The 12,808-nt window shown below is 52.8% G+C and overlaps 4 protein-coding genes across 11 annotated transcripts in view; 3 read left to right on the top strand and 1 right to left on the bottom strand.

Moving 5' to 3' along the window:
- The window catches only part of LOC115640751 (zinc finger protein 436-like), a 452,700-nt gene that overhangs the window by 21,990 nt on the left and 417,902 nt on the right, over positions 1-12,808 (top strand). Inside the window, exon 1 of one of the 4 annotated variants that reach the window (XM_030543725.1) lies at positions 9,416-9,489. The exons of the other annotated variants lie outside the window; for them this stretch is intronic. The gene's annotated coding sequence lies outside the window, so the exon portion shown is untranslated. Of the gene's footprint in view, positions 1-9,415; positions 9,490-12,808 lie in introns of those variants that run through there. 4 annotated transcript variants of the gene reach the window in all.
- Positions 1-12,808, top strand: part of LOC115640730 (zinc finger protein 260-like) — a 341,512-nt gene that overhangs the window by 17,196 nt on the left and 311,508 nt on the right. The gene's annotated exons all lie outside the window — the stretch shown is intronic.
- Positions 1-12,808, bottom strand: part of LOC115640774 (putative zinc finger protein 66) — a 687,485-nt gene that overhangs the window by 489,239 nt on the left and 185,438 nt on the right. The window lies entirely within an intron of this gene.
- Positions 1-12,808, top strand: part of LOC115640675 (zinc finger protein 850-like) — a 542,158-nt gene that overhangs the window by 385,751 nt on the left and 143,599 nt on the right. The window lies entirely within an intron of this gene.

Here is a 12,808-nt window from a genome sequence, read left to right as displayed (position 1 = left end):
CCACACAGGAGTGTGACTCTGTAAGTGCTTGGACTGTGGAAAAAGTTTCACATGTAGATAAGACCTTTTTCAACATGGCAGAATCCACACAGGATCTAAACTTCTGTGACACATGGCAAGAAAGGGTTAAGCAGCTTCCATGTATTTGACTCAGATCAGACCTTGTTACTGTCACGGAGTGTGGGGGAGTCCGGCCCTGCACCCCTCTTCCTGGGACCCTCAGTGACTCTCAGCCAGCCAGTAAAACAGAAGGTTTATTGGACAACAGGATTGCAGGTTACAGCAGAGCCTGGAGGCCCAACCAGGACCCCCCAATCAAGTCCTTCTTGGGGATCAGGGCACTTGGATCCTGGCATAGGATCCCCTGAATTCCCCTCACCCAGCCCAAAACCGAAACTGAACTGCCCCTCCTCCAGCCGGCCAATTCCTTTGTCCAGCTTCCCGGGCCAAGGTGCTAACCCCCTCCCCCCTACCTGGCTCGGGTTACAGGCTTAAAGATCCTGTCCCTCACCTAAAGACATCCCCAGCTCTCCCATTCCCCATGCAGACAGCCCCTACTCCATCACATCTCTCCCCGCTTCGAGACTGAACTGAGCAGGGTCACTCTGCCCAGTGACCTGGGGAAGTTCAGGGCCCCCTCTCCGGGACAACGTGTCTGCTGTCAGGTTGGCACTTCCCTTCACATGGACCATGTCCATGTCATAGTCCTGCAGGAGCAGGCTCCACCTCAGGAGCTTGGCGTTGGCTCCTTTCATCTGGTGCAGCCAGGTCAGGGGAGAGTGGTCCGTGTACACGGTGAAGTGTCGCCCAAACAGATATGGCTCCAGTTTCTTAAGGGCCCACACCATGGCCATGCATTCCTTCTCGATGGCCGCATAGTTCTGCTCCCGGGGTAGCAACTTCTTGCTCAGGTACACGATGGGGTGTCTCTCCCCCTTTTCATCCTCCTGCATTAACACCATCCCCAGTCCTGTGTCTGAGGCGTCAGTGAACACCATAAAGGGTTTGTCAAAATCTGGGTTTGCCAGAACTGGGCCACTAACCAGAGCCTCCTTCAGCGCCCGGAGAGCCTGCTGGCACCGCTCGGTCCAGATCACCTTGTCTGGCTTCCCCTTCTTGCACAGCTCAGTGATGGGGGCAGCTATGGCGCTAAAGTGGGGCACGAACCTTCGATAGTACCCCGCCATCCCAATAAAGGCCTGGACCTGCTTTTTGGTTTGGGAAGAGGCCAGTCTCTGATCACCTCCACCTTGGCTGGTTCCGGCTTTAGGCAGCCGCTCCCCACCCGATGGCCCAGGTAAGATATTTCAGTCATCCCCACCTTGCACTTCTCAGCCTTTACTGTTAACCCAGCCTCCCGGAGTCGGTTCAGCACTTGTTTAACCTGGGACTCGTGGTCCTCCCAGGTCTGGCTAAAGATGCAGATGTCGTCAATATACGCCACGGCAAAACTCTCCATCCCCCTCAGTAGCTGATCTACCAGGCGCTGGAAGGTAGCCGGTGCTCCCTTGAGGCCGAAGGGCAGGGTCAGAAACTCGTAGAGCCCCAGAGGGGTGATAAAGGCCGATTTCAGCCTGGCATCTGCATCCAGCAGCACCTGCCAGTAGCACTTTGTAAGATCCATGGTGGTGAGGTACCGAGCGCCTCCCAGCTTGTCTAGGAGCTTGTCCGGCCTGGGCATGGGGTAGGCATCAGACACAGTGATGGCATTGAGCTTTTGATAGTCCACACAGAACTGGATCGACCCATCCCTTTTGGGGACCAGCACCACAGGCGAGGCCCAAGGGCTGGAAGACGGCTGGATCACCCCCAGAGCCAGCATGTCCCTGACCTCTCTTTCTAGGTCCTGGCAGTTTTCCCAGTGACTTGAAAAGGGGAGCATCTTATAGAGGGATGTGATCCGGTCTCCACCCGATGGACAGTCAAATTAGTGCGTCCAGGCTGGTTGGAAAACAGCTGTCCGTACAGATGCAGCACCCCTCTGATCTCAGCATGCTGGACCAGAGTCAGCTGATCAGAGAGGGGAATTGTCTCCAGGGGGGAACCAGCTTTTGTCCCAGGGAATAGATCCACTAAAGGGTCACCTCCCTGCTCCTCCCAATGTCCACACACGGCCAACACCACATTCCCCCTGTCATAGTATGGCTTCATCATATTCACTTGGTACACTCGGCGGTGATGAGCCCGGTTTGACAGCTCCACCACATAGTTTACCTCATTTAGTTGCTTGACAACCTTGAAGGGCCCTTCCCAGGCAGCCTGGAATTTGTTTTTCCTCACGGAGATGAGGACCATCACCTGATCCCCAGTGGCGAAGGCACGGGCCCGCGCCGTGCGGTCATACCAGACCTTCTGCTTCCTCTGGGCTTGGGCTAGATTCTCCCTGCCCAGGCCTATGAGCACAGCAATTCTTTCCCGGAAGGTCAGGACATACTCCACCACTGACTCTCCATTGGGAGTGGCCTTCCCCTCCCATTCGTCTCTCATCAGGTCCAGGGGCCCCCTTACCTGCCTTCCATATGACAATTCGAAAGGCGAAAACCCAGTAGACTCCTGGGGTGCCTCCCTGTACGCAAACAGCAGGTGAGATAAGTACGTGTCCCAATCCTGCGGGTGCTGGTTCATAAATGTTTTTAGCATCATCTTTAGCGTCCCATTGAATCTTTCCACTAGCCCGTTGGACTGGGGATGATACGCTGAGGCCCAGTTGTGCTGGACCCCACATTTCTCCCACAAGCACCGGAGCAGGGTCGACATGAAGTTGGACCCCTGGTCCGTTAAGACTTCCTTGGGGAATCCCACCCAGCTGAAAATGGTCAGCAGTGCATCTGCCACAGTGTCTGCTTCGATAGAGGACAAGGCCACCGCCTCGGGGTAGCGAGTGGAAAAATCTAGCACCACCAGGATGTATTTCTTTCCTGGCCGGGTCGCCCTGCTGAGAGGTCCCACTATGTCCATGGCCACCTTCTGGAAAGGTTCTTCTACGATAGGTAAAGGCCTCAAAGCCGCTTTCCCCTTGTCCCGGGCCTTCCTAACCCTCTGGCAGGGGTCACAGGATTGGCAGTACTGTCGGACATGGGTAAAGACCCCAGGCCAGTAAAAGTTCTGTAGCAGCCTCTGCCTGGTGCGCTGGATTCCCTGGTGCCCTGCGAGAGGAATGTCATGGGCCAGGTACAGCAGCTTGTGGCGAAACTTCTGGGGAACCACCAGCTGCCTCTTGATCCCTCATTACTCCACTTCCCCTGAGAGAGCCCATTCTCAGTACAGGAACCCCTTCTCCCACAGGAACCTCTCCTTGCAACCTCTCCTCATGGTCTGTCCCGCACTAAGGTCAGCCAGGTCCCTTGGCCTCCATAAGGAGGGATCTTTCTGCAACTCAGCCTGGAACTCAGCAGCTGGGACAGGGATGGGGACCTGCTCTCTCTCGCTGGCTGGGTCTGAGGCCGCAGCCTCTCTGAGCCATGTCCCTGTGCGTTCCCTCCCCACCAGGTTAGGGTCCTGTGCCTTGGACAGAGTACCTTCCCCGTTGTCAGGGCGCAGTGCCCTGTGCTGACTCTGACTACAGGTCACGACCAGGGCACCCTGGGCGTTACTTGGCCAGTCCTCGAGGTCCCCCCATTAACACCTCCGTGGGCAAATGTGGGTGTACCCTCACGTCCTTGGGGCCCTCCTTGGCCCCCCATTTCAGGTGTACCCTCGCCACGGGCACCTTGAATGGGGTCCCGCCCACGCCCATCAGGGTCAGGTAGGTGTCAGGCACCATCCGATCTGAGGCCACCACCTCGGGCCGGGCCAGCGTCACCTCTGCGCCCGTGTCCCAGTACCCAGTGACCTTCCATCTATCTCCAGGGAAATGAGGCACTCTCTCCAGAGGGGCAGCCCTGTGCCCACCCTGTAAACCAAAAACTCGGAGCCTGGAGCATCGAGCCCCCCAGAGGAGCTGACCTGGGGCCCTCCTCCCTCCTTCGCAGGTGGTATGTGGCCAGCCACCCTTTCCTGCGAACGCTGCCCCTCATCTGGCTGGGTCTCTACCAAGTTAACCCGGTGTGGGGTCGGTCTGCTCAGTCTGTCCTTGAGTCTGGGGCACTGGGACCGTATGTGGCCCCTCTGGCCACACTGATAGCAGCTCATGTCCCGTTGGTCCCCTTGAACCAATCAGTTGTCCCTGATGCTGGGCGTTCCCCTTGGGAGGGGGTTCTCCCTATTCCCCCTTTGGGAGGTCCCAGGATGACTCTCTCTCTGCATCACGGTGGGCCCGTTCCTTTGAGACTCCTCCCTGCCACCTCCCGACCAGCTCTTCACAAACTCATCAGCCAGCCGCCCTGCATGTTGCGGGTTCTCTGGCTTTTGGTCCCTCAACCACAACCTCAGGTCAGATGGGCACCGCTCATACAGTTGCTCCAGTACCAGCAGTTTAACCAGGTGCCCCTTCGTCTGGGCCCCATCTGCCCACTTGCTGGTGTATCCCTCCATGCGGACGGCTAGTTGCAGATATGAGACCTCAGGGGTTTTATCCTGACTCTGGAACCTCTCCCGGTACATCTCAGGAGTCAGCCCAAACTCGCGCAGCAGGGCCTGCTTGAATAGTTCGTAGTTTCCTTTCTCCTCCTCTCCCAGTTGGTGTTACAATGCCACGGCCTTGAGGTCTAGTAAGGGGGTTAGAACCCGGAGCCTGTCTGCCGGAGCTACCTGGTGCAGCTCGCAGGCCGTCTCAAAGGCATCCAGGAAGTCATCCATGTCCTCCCCCTCCTTACACTGGGCCAGGATGCACTTATCAAAGCTCTGCGCAGTCCTGGGCCCCCCCTCACTCATCGCAGCTGGGGCCCCGCAGCCCCTCTGCCTCGCCAGTTCCAGCTCCTGATGACACTGTCGCTCTTTCTCCTCCAGTTCCCGCTGTCTTTGTCTCTCCTCACGTTCCCTCTGTCTCTCCTTCTCCTCCCAGTCATGTTCCCTCTGTCTCTCTTTCTCCTCCCGGTCATGTTCTCTCTGTCTCTCACGATCCTCCAGCTCTCTCAGTCTTAGCTCTCTCTCCCATTCCAGCCGCTTGCGCTCCACGAATGCCGAGCATCACCAGGACGATCCCCTGCTGCGGGGTGAGCTTCGCCGGGAGGATCCCCTGCTGGCCAGGGGGGTCACGGTGCCCTCGGAAGCTGCTGGGCTCCTCCCCGCTCTTCCCCTAGGCATAGGCGGGGGGGGGGGGTCTCGGGAAGCCCTCAGCCATCGGCTGACCACTCCCAGCGGGGACAGACACTGGTGTCTGCGCTGCATCTGCCAGGCTGCTTCCCTCAGAGACAGGGATCAGTTCATTCAAGCGGTCTCCCTCCTCCAGCTGGGCAATCAGCTGGTCTTTGGTGAGCCTTCCTCAGCGCAGCCCCCTCTGCTTGCAGAGCTCCACCAGGTCGCACTTAAGCCGCTTGACATACATCTTCCTGCTGGCCACTCACAGGCCGGGATGCTCGCCGCTCCCCACGGTTTCCAGGGAGAACCCCCTAGTGCACCAGCCCTTCTTGAGGTCACCACCTCTCTGCCAGGGTCGAACTGCAGACTCCTCTGCCCCTGGGACCACTCGCTGCAATCCCCCGGGGGACCCTGTTACTCCCAGAGGTTAATCATCCCTGAAGTCGTCCCTTCCTTTTACGGCTCCCCAGTCACTTACTGCAGGAAGCGTCGTCCACGGGGTGCAGTATCTCCCGCCGCTGCCACCAGTTGTCACGGAGTGTGGGGGAGTCCGGCCCTGCACCCCTCTTCCTGGGACCCACAGTGACTCTCAGCAAGCCAGTAAAACAGAAGATTTATTGGAAAACAGGATTGCAGGTTACAGCAGAGCCTGGAGGCCCAACAAGGACCCCCCAGTCGAGTCCTTCTTGGGGTTCAGGGCGCTTGGATCCCGGCATAGGATCCCCTGAATTCTCCTCACCCAGCCCAAAACCGAAACTGAACTGCCCCTCCTCCAGCCAGCCAATTCCTTTGTCCAGCTTCCCGGGCCAAGGTGCTATCCCCCTCCCCCTTACCTGGCTCAGGTTACAGGCTTAAAGATCCTGTCCCTCACCTAAAGACATCCCCAGCTCTCCCATCCCCCACACAGACAGCCCCTACTCCATCACAGTTACACATCAGGGAAAACTAAATCCTCAGTACCACTTCCAGGGCCGGCTGCAGGCACCAGATGAGGAAGCATGTGCCTGGGGCAGCACTTTTTGCTTGGGATGGCAAAAAATCTAGAGCCGGTCTGACCACTTCAAACTAATCTTATTGAGGGCGGCAACAGTTCCTCAGTACCTCTCTGCATTTGATTTTGTTACAAAATCAATAAGTTCAGATGGCATGAGCCCAAGAGGGACAGATGGTTCCACGGGCAGTCCTCCTTCAATACCCCATTAGAGATTTCAAAAGGTCTCTTGCCTCTTGATTGGCGCCTTGGGGTTCGAAGGGAAACAGTCTGCAGTAGCTGCCGCTGTCTCAGCCGGGCGTTACCATCTGAGTCATGGCACCAATAATTGTGGAAGAAGACAGAGTTTTTACTTTTAGGTTGGTTGTAACAAATCAGAGACAGTTTATTCTTAAGCAATTGCAAGAAGGGAACTACACACCCGGGCAGGGAATCTCCCTTACTCCAGGTAAGGCTCCAACAATAAACAGTTGGGGCAAGCCTTTCTACCTTTTTTTAATCGACAATAATGATTATAGCTGAACAACCTTGCCACTCGCTGAAACCAGAAAACTGGGTCTACATGAAGGTCCATCAGCGAAAGAGTGCCCTGGCTCCACGCTGGAAAGGCCCTTATCAAGTCCTGCTGACTACCAACACCGCTGTAAAGTGTCAAGAACTGACTGCCTGGACCCATGCTTCTCACTGCAAAAAGGCCTCTCCACCTCAAGAGGAGTTTACGACTGATGATCAACCTATTTCTCCTTCTGGTGCTGCTGTTTCTTTTGGACAGCAGAAAAAAAGGACAAGATAAAGTGCTAGTAACCTCTCCCTTGTCCACTGACAGAACTACCATGCATTTGGATTGTGCTAAAAAACCTAAAGCATTACAGGGTGATGTGCTAGTAATACAGGGTGATGTGCTAGTAACCTCTGCCCTGCAAAATGCTAAACCACGACTGTTCCAAGAAAGAAGTAGGAACACTCGCTGTACTGAAATCACCAACGCCCAGGGATTTCTGACCACAAAGAACATTAAAAGCTGGCAGTGGTGGGAAAAAAACAAAGTATTGTATACTAGCAAGAAGGAAATTATGGAGATGAATCTTGGAAAAGTGGTATTCATTGGATTTTGGGGTTTATTCCAAGTAATGCATGCTGTGCTTTTGGACAAATATCTTAAGGATGTGTAGCACTCCCCAGCCGGCTTTGAAATGATGAATACCAAAGACGCTTTTCTGCCACAAATGCTACCCCTACCATCTCTCACCCAGGGCCAGCTCCAGGCCACAGCGTGCCAAGCACTTGCTTGGGGCGGCACGCTGCGGGGGGCGCTCTGCCGGTCGCTAGGAGGGCAGCAGGTAGCTCCGGTGGTCCTCCTGCAGGCGTGGCTGCTGATGGTCCGCTGGTCCCATGGCTCCAGTGGACCTCCAGCAGACACGCCTGCGGCAGCTCCACCAAAGCCGCAGGGCCATCGGACCCTCCACAGAAACGCCTGCGGCAGGTCCACCAGAGCCGCTGGACCAGCTGACCCAAGCATGGGGGCACGCCGCGGGGGGCGCTCTGCCGCTCACCAGTCCCATGGCCCGGAACGACCTCCTGCAGACACGCCTGCGGCAGCTCCACCAGAGCCACAGGACCATTGGACCCTTCGCAGAAACGCTTGCGGCTGGTCCACCGGAGCCGCTGGACCTGCTGACCGTCCGCAGAAATGCCAGCGGGAGGTCCACCGGGGCCGCAGGACCGGCGAGTGGCAGAGCGTCCCCCGCTGCATGCTGCCATGCTTGGGGCAGCGAAATTGCTAGAGCCGGCCCTACTCTCACCCCTCACCACTACCACCCCTGTAATATACCCAAATACAAATATTGTATAATGAAATACAGTGGCCTTCACGTCTTAGTGATTTACTAAAATTCTGTTCAAAAAATTGATTCTTTAAAATCAAAATAAGTCATATAAGCAAACAAGTAAAAAACAAATGGGTCAATAAAAATAGAAATATAGACTATCACTACAAATAAGCCCCCAAAATCTAAAATTAAAATTAATGGGTTCTATAGCGAGGTAAATATAATGGCCGTTCCCGAAATGTGTAGTATGTTAAATGAAAAAGGCCCTTATTGTTACTTAGTCATCCAATTAGTAAATAATCAAACGTATACCCAAAAAGTCTGTTCTGCCACTGGAAATTTTACCTGTACTAAAATAATCCCAGTAACCAATAATTTAACCTGCACCATATTGCAATATACCCCTTCTCATTCTATTAATGCTAATGCCTCCCCAAAGTGTCTAAAAGTGTTTAGCCAACAAATGTGGTATGCTACTTCACCCAAAAAAAAACAAAACTAAAATAGCAAGAAACTAATTAATGCTATGCTAGGGACTATAACACGTACACTGCCCATCTCGAGTTTTCAGGTCACCTCTACATATTCTAATTGCTAAAAAGGAGCTGCCATTAGGTTAGCACAGCAAAAAACCTGGGTTTCCTCTTAAAAAAAAAAAAAAGAAGGCGGGGGGGACTTCACTAATCACCTATAAAATGGTGCCAATAGCACAGCTGCAATTTGGAATATCTATAAAGGCCAACAACATAAATTACGACAATTGGAAAAGGCCACGGGTCTTCTCATTGGAGTACAGCTAACCCAGGTACAGGCTGTAGTTGGTGACTTATGTGTTATCTCTGCCCTTCGTTTAATGACCCAGAAATTTCTGATGACGACGGTGCTAAATATCACTCAGGCTGGGAAGGCATTGCGGTGAGATCTGGCTTGTCCAGAAATTCAAGATTTCCTGAATGACCAGCTCATGGCCATTCAGAGTGATCTGGAGCATCAGGCTTTGCCTACGGTCCTTACAGACACCTCAGGAGTGTCATCTGATCTGTGGCCGTAAAGACTTTCTGGGTGGAAGTGCAGGCATTCGCAGTGCTCCTTCCAAGCATACGGATCGATTGGAGGGATGTGGGTTCCCACATACCGTATCCTGCTGGGTCCATGGGACAAATGCATGTGGGATTAAATAATTCACCAAAACATTTGGGAAATTAAACTACCTGGTATGCCTAACCGATTTGTAGTCAGTGCTCCTGGAAGAACCCCCGACATTTACATAAAAATAGGGAATCAGTGGACACTTTGGCCTTTAGAACCCCCACAGCTTCAGCGTGTACAACAGCTGAAGCCAGGGGAAGTTGTCACTGTTGTTGGAAGGGTATGGGACAAAAAACGACCCTACAGTACACCGGCTTTTCCAAGCTAATAATAGCTGCATGTATGTTGTAAGAGAAAACTTCAGTAGGCCTCCTCTTTCTCCCAGGCTTCTATTTATCCAAGGTAAGCTAACTGCATAAGTGAGTAGGAGGGCTGGAGAGGAGGGAGAGGAAAGAAACTTGCCAAAGGAGAACGAGTGTTAGAAAAGCCAGTAACCGCAGGAGTACAACCTGGGAATAACAGGAAAAGCTTCTTTTGCTATATTCTTAATAAGGCTTGTTTTTGATAAACTTCTAAGTTACTAATAAGGTTTGGAAAAGTGGGTGTGTAACTGTTTGTGGTTTTAACCTTTAAGGTTCCTTGTTATCGAGAGAGCTACCAGCATACGCTTGAAATAAAGAAGCATCAAGATGATCTGATTCAAACACAATGCATGGTTAGTTTTCCACCACAATGTCAAAGCCACCACTTTGCAAGACATACATTTTAATCTCACCACTGCTGCAGGCAATAGAGTTCTATGATCAGCCCTGAGACTCCAAATAACCCTTTAATTGAACTGCCTTAGTACCTGACCGATTCCAAAATTTACTTTCACTGCTACCAAACGTCCAGAAAATCTCTGAATTACAAGGTCGAATTCATATACTCCAATATATATATCACAAACTGAAAAGTGTACCTTTCATACAGCCTATAGGGTATCTACTTTATTTACTAATTGCATAGGCGCTAGGGGACAAGAGCCGAAAAACTGTTGTTCCAAGTCAGCCATAAAAATGTTGGCATACTGTGGGGCCATGTGGATACCGTAGCAGTGTCGCTGACTTGAAGGTATAAGTTGTCCCTAAATCTGAAATGGTTGTGGGTGAGGACAAAGTGACGAAGCTCAGTTGCCAGGTGTGCTGTGGCCTCATCAGTGATACTGTTCCTGACAGCTTGTAGCCCATCCTCATGTGGATTACTGGTGTAGAGAGCGTCTCCTCTCAGCAGGCTCAAAAAAGAGGCTCTCTCTGGGAAAACCCAGCCGTAGGGTAGCCCAGTTTGTTACTGAAATATGCCATAGTTCTGGGGAACTCCCACAGAGTAACTCCTCAGAGACTGACTGTCCCTGTTAGAAAACTCTTATTTGGCCATCCACCAATAGAAAGAAAGGAGTAAACAAAGAAACTTACAATTAATCTCTAGCATAGTGTGGAGCTCACCTGTACCATGGAGCTCCTTGACCTCATGACCCACTAAAGACTTTTCCAGTATAAAGGTTCTGAGTATAAGAAGGGGTGGGGAGAAGGGCTCTGGCCATGTCCCCTGCTCCATCTCTACTCATGGGAGCAAGATCATTTGAAAGACAATAGGAGCATCATTGAGCTGGAGGAGTGGTCCTAGCTGGAAGGCTTTCCAATTAACATGGACTGCTGAAAGCTTTGGAGTGAGAGAAATCCCTTTGCTTGTAAGGGTACGGCAACACTCCAAACCTAAGTTGACCTATATGAGGTTGACGTAGAACCACTCCAGTAATGACTGTGGTAGGTGATGTTCACACAATCCTTCTTGGGTCAGTGCGGCATGTCCTCACCAGGAGCCCTTCCACTGACCTAAGAGGAGCAGTGGGGGGAGCTGAGAGCCTGGTCTCTCCAGTCCAGTAGCAGCTCTCTCCCAGGACTGTGGCTGCCCTACAAACTCTGTGTGAAGTGCCCCCCATCTAGGCCCCATTCCCCGCTGGTCAGAACTGAGTCTAACCCATCTGTCCCCCGGTTACTTCCTCCACCATCAGAAAGTAGAAGTTGTTCCTGATGCATTCCCAGCACTTATTGCACACTTATTGCAGGTGCCTGGTTTTCAACCATGAAATCTAGTCGAAAAGGGGACCTGAGAATATCTGGTCAGATCTACTGACCGGACACCCAAAGTCGAGTTAGTTACTGCAGGTCGGGAGGCACTGGGTCATCACTCACATCAGACCCTACTCAGCTGGGGCTGCCTCCTAGCTGCCCTGGGCAGCTGCAGCTCCTGGGCCTGGCTCCACAGGCAAGTCCCTCCTGACCTAGCCAGAGAGGGGAGGAAGAGAAGTGGAGGGCGGGCAGAGCCTTGGAGGAAGAGGCGGAGTTGGGTCAGGGCCGTGGAAGGAAGAGGTGGGGCAGGGATGGGACCTCAGGAGGCAGAGGCGGGGCAGGGAAGGTTCCAGCACTCCTGCGTGAGTGTCCATTTTTAAATATTACCAAGTTGGCAACCTGAGTCGCTAGCTGAGAAGTTGTTAAAAATTTTAGCAAAGATAGAAATAACATTTTTTCACCGCAGCAGACTTACTAGCTAGCAATAAATAAATTATGATTTTCACGTTTATAGGTGTAAGGGGATTGTTGGCCTCTTACTGCAACTTAATGAGTTGGCCATAGGTTGGCCGTCTCAATTGGTTGGCCACCTCCTAATACCAAAAGAAAGGGGAAGGGGCAATGAGAAATCAAGATCCTGAGACTGACAATAGGAAGGGTCCAATGCTTTAGGTCAGCCTGATTGACAGGGCAGGCAGGCCAATGCGGAAGTCAGCAGTCCGGGGTCCTCTCCTCTCCTCTGTGTGAGTGGAGCTGGCTGGGCCAGAGCAGAGCGGGAGGTGCCAAGAAGAGTGGAGAGTTGGGCTGGAGGCAGAGCAGCAGCAGTGCTGTGGCAGAGGGAAACTGGAGCAGTGCGGAACTGGGAGCAGTGAACCAAGGGGACCCTGGGCAAGGAGATGCCCTCAGCTAAGAGGCCTTGCAGGCTAGACTGGGTGTGGTTTGAGCATTGGTCTGCTAAAGCCAGGGTTGTGAGTTCAGTCCTTGAGGGAGGCCAGTTGGGGGTCTGGGGGAAAACCAGTATTTGGTCCTGCTAGTGAAGGCAGGGGGCTGGACTCAATGACCTTTGGAAGTCCCTTCCAATTCTAGGAGATTGGTATATCACCATTTATTTATAAGTAACCCTGACAGGAAGAGACTGATTTAGGAAGAAGGGTCCTGCCACCTAGAGCCTGAGGGCATGTGGCCACCACCAGAGTAAGTGTCTGATCCGCAGCATCTCTGCAGCACAGCCAGAGCCTGGGCAGGAGGCATGGGACATGGGAGGAACAGACTGTGAACTGCCTTGGCATCCCACAGATGCTGTTTGTGGTTCTTCCTGCCCCCCACCCCCAGTGGAGTGACATGTTTTCCTTAAATCTTTCCCACTTTTCTCCTTATTTTTGTATTACTTGTTTAATAAATTGTATTTGTTCTGAACTCTGTGTAATGATCAGGGAAGCATCTGGAGTGAAGGGAACACCCCACAATGGGGATATCTGTTGTGGGTGACCACAAGAAGATTGGGGGATGAGCACCTCAGGAGCCCTGAGCCCAGCCTTAGGGTTATGGGGACCAGGGTGGAGGGGGGGGGTGTCCTTGAGGTCATGCAGGCCTCTGAGTAAAGGACTCAG

The sequence above is a fragment of the Gopherus evgoodei genome, unplaced genomic scaffold (assembly GCF_007399415.2).
Source record: "Gopherus evgoodei ecotype Sinaloan lineage unplaced genomic scaffold, rGopEvg1_v1.p scaffold_32_arrow_ctg1, whole genome shotgun sequence".
NCBI classification, from domain to species: Eukaryota; Metazoa; Chordata; order Testudines; family Testudinidae; genus Gopherus; species Gopherus evgoodei.
This window is presented reverse-complemented; position numbering and strand designations above follow the sequence as displayed.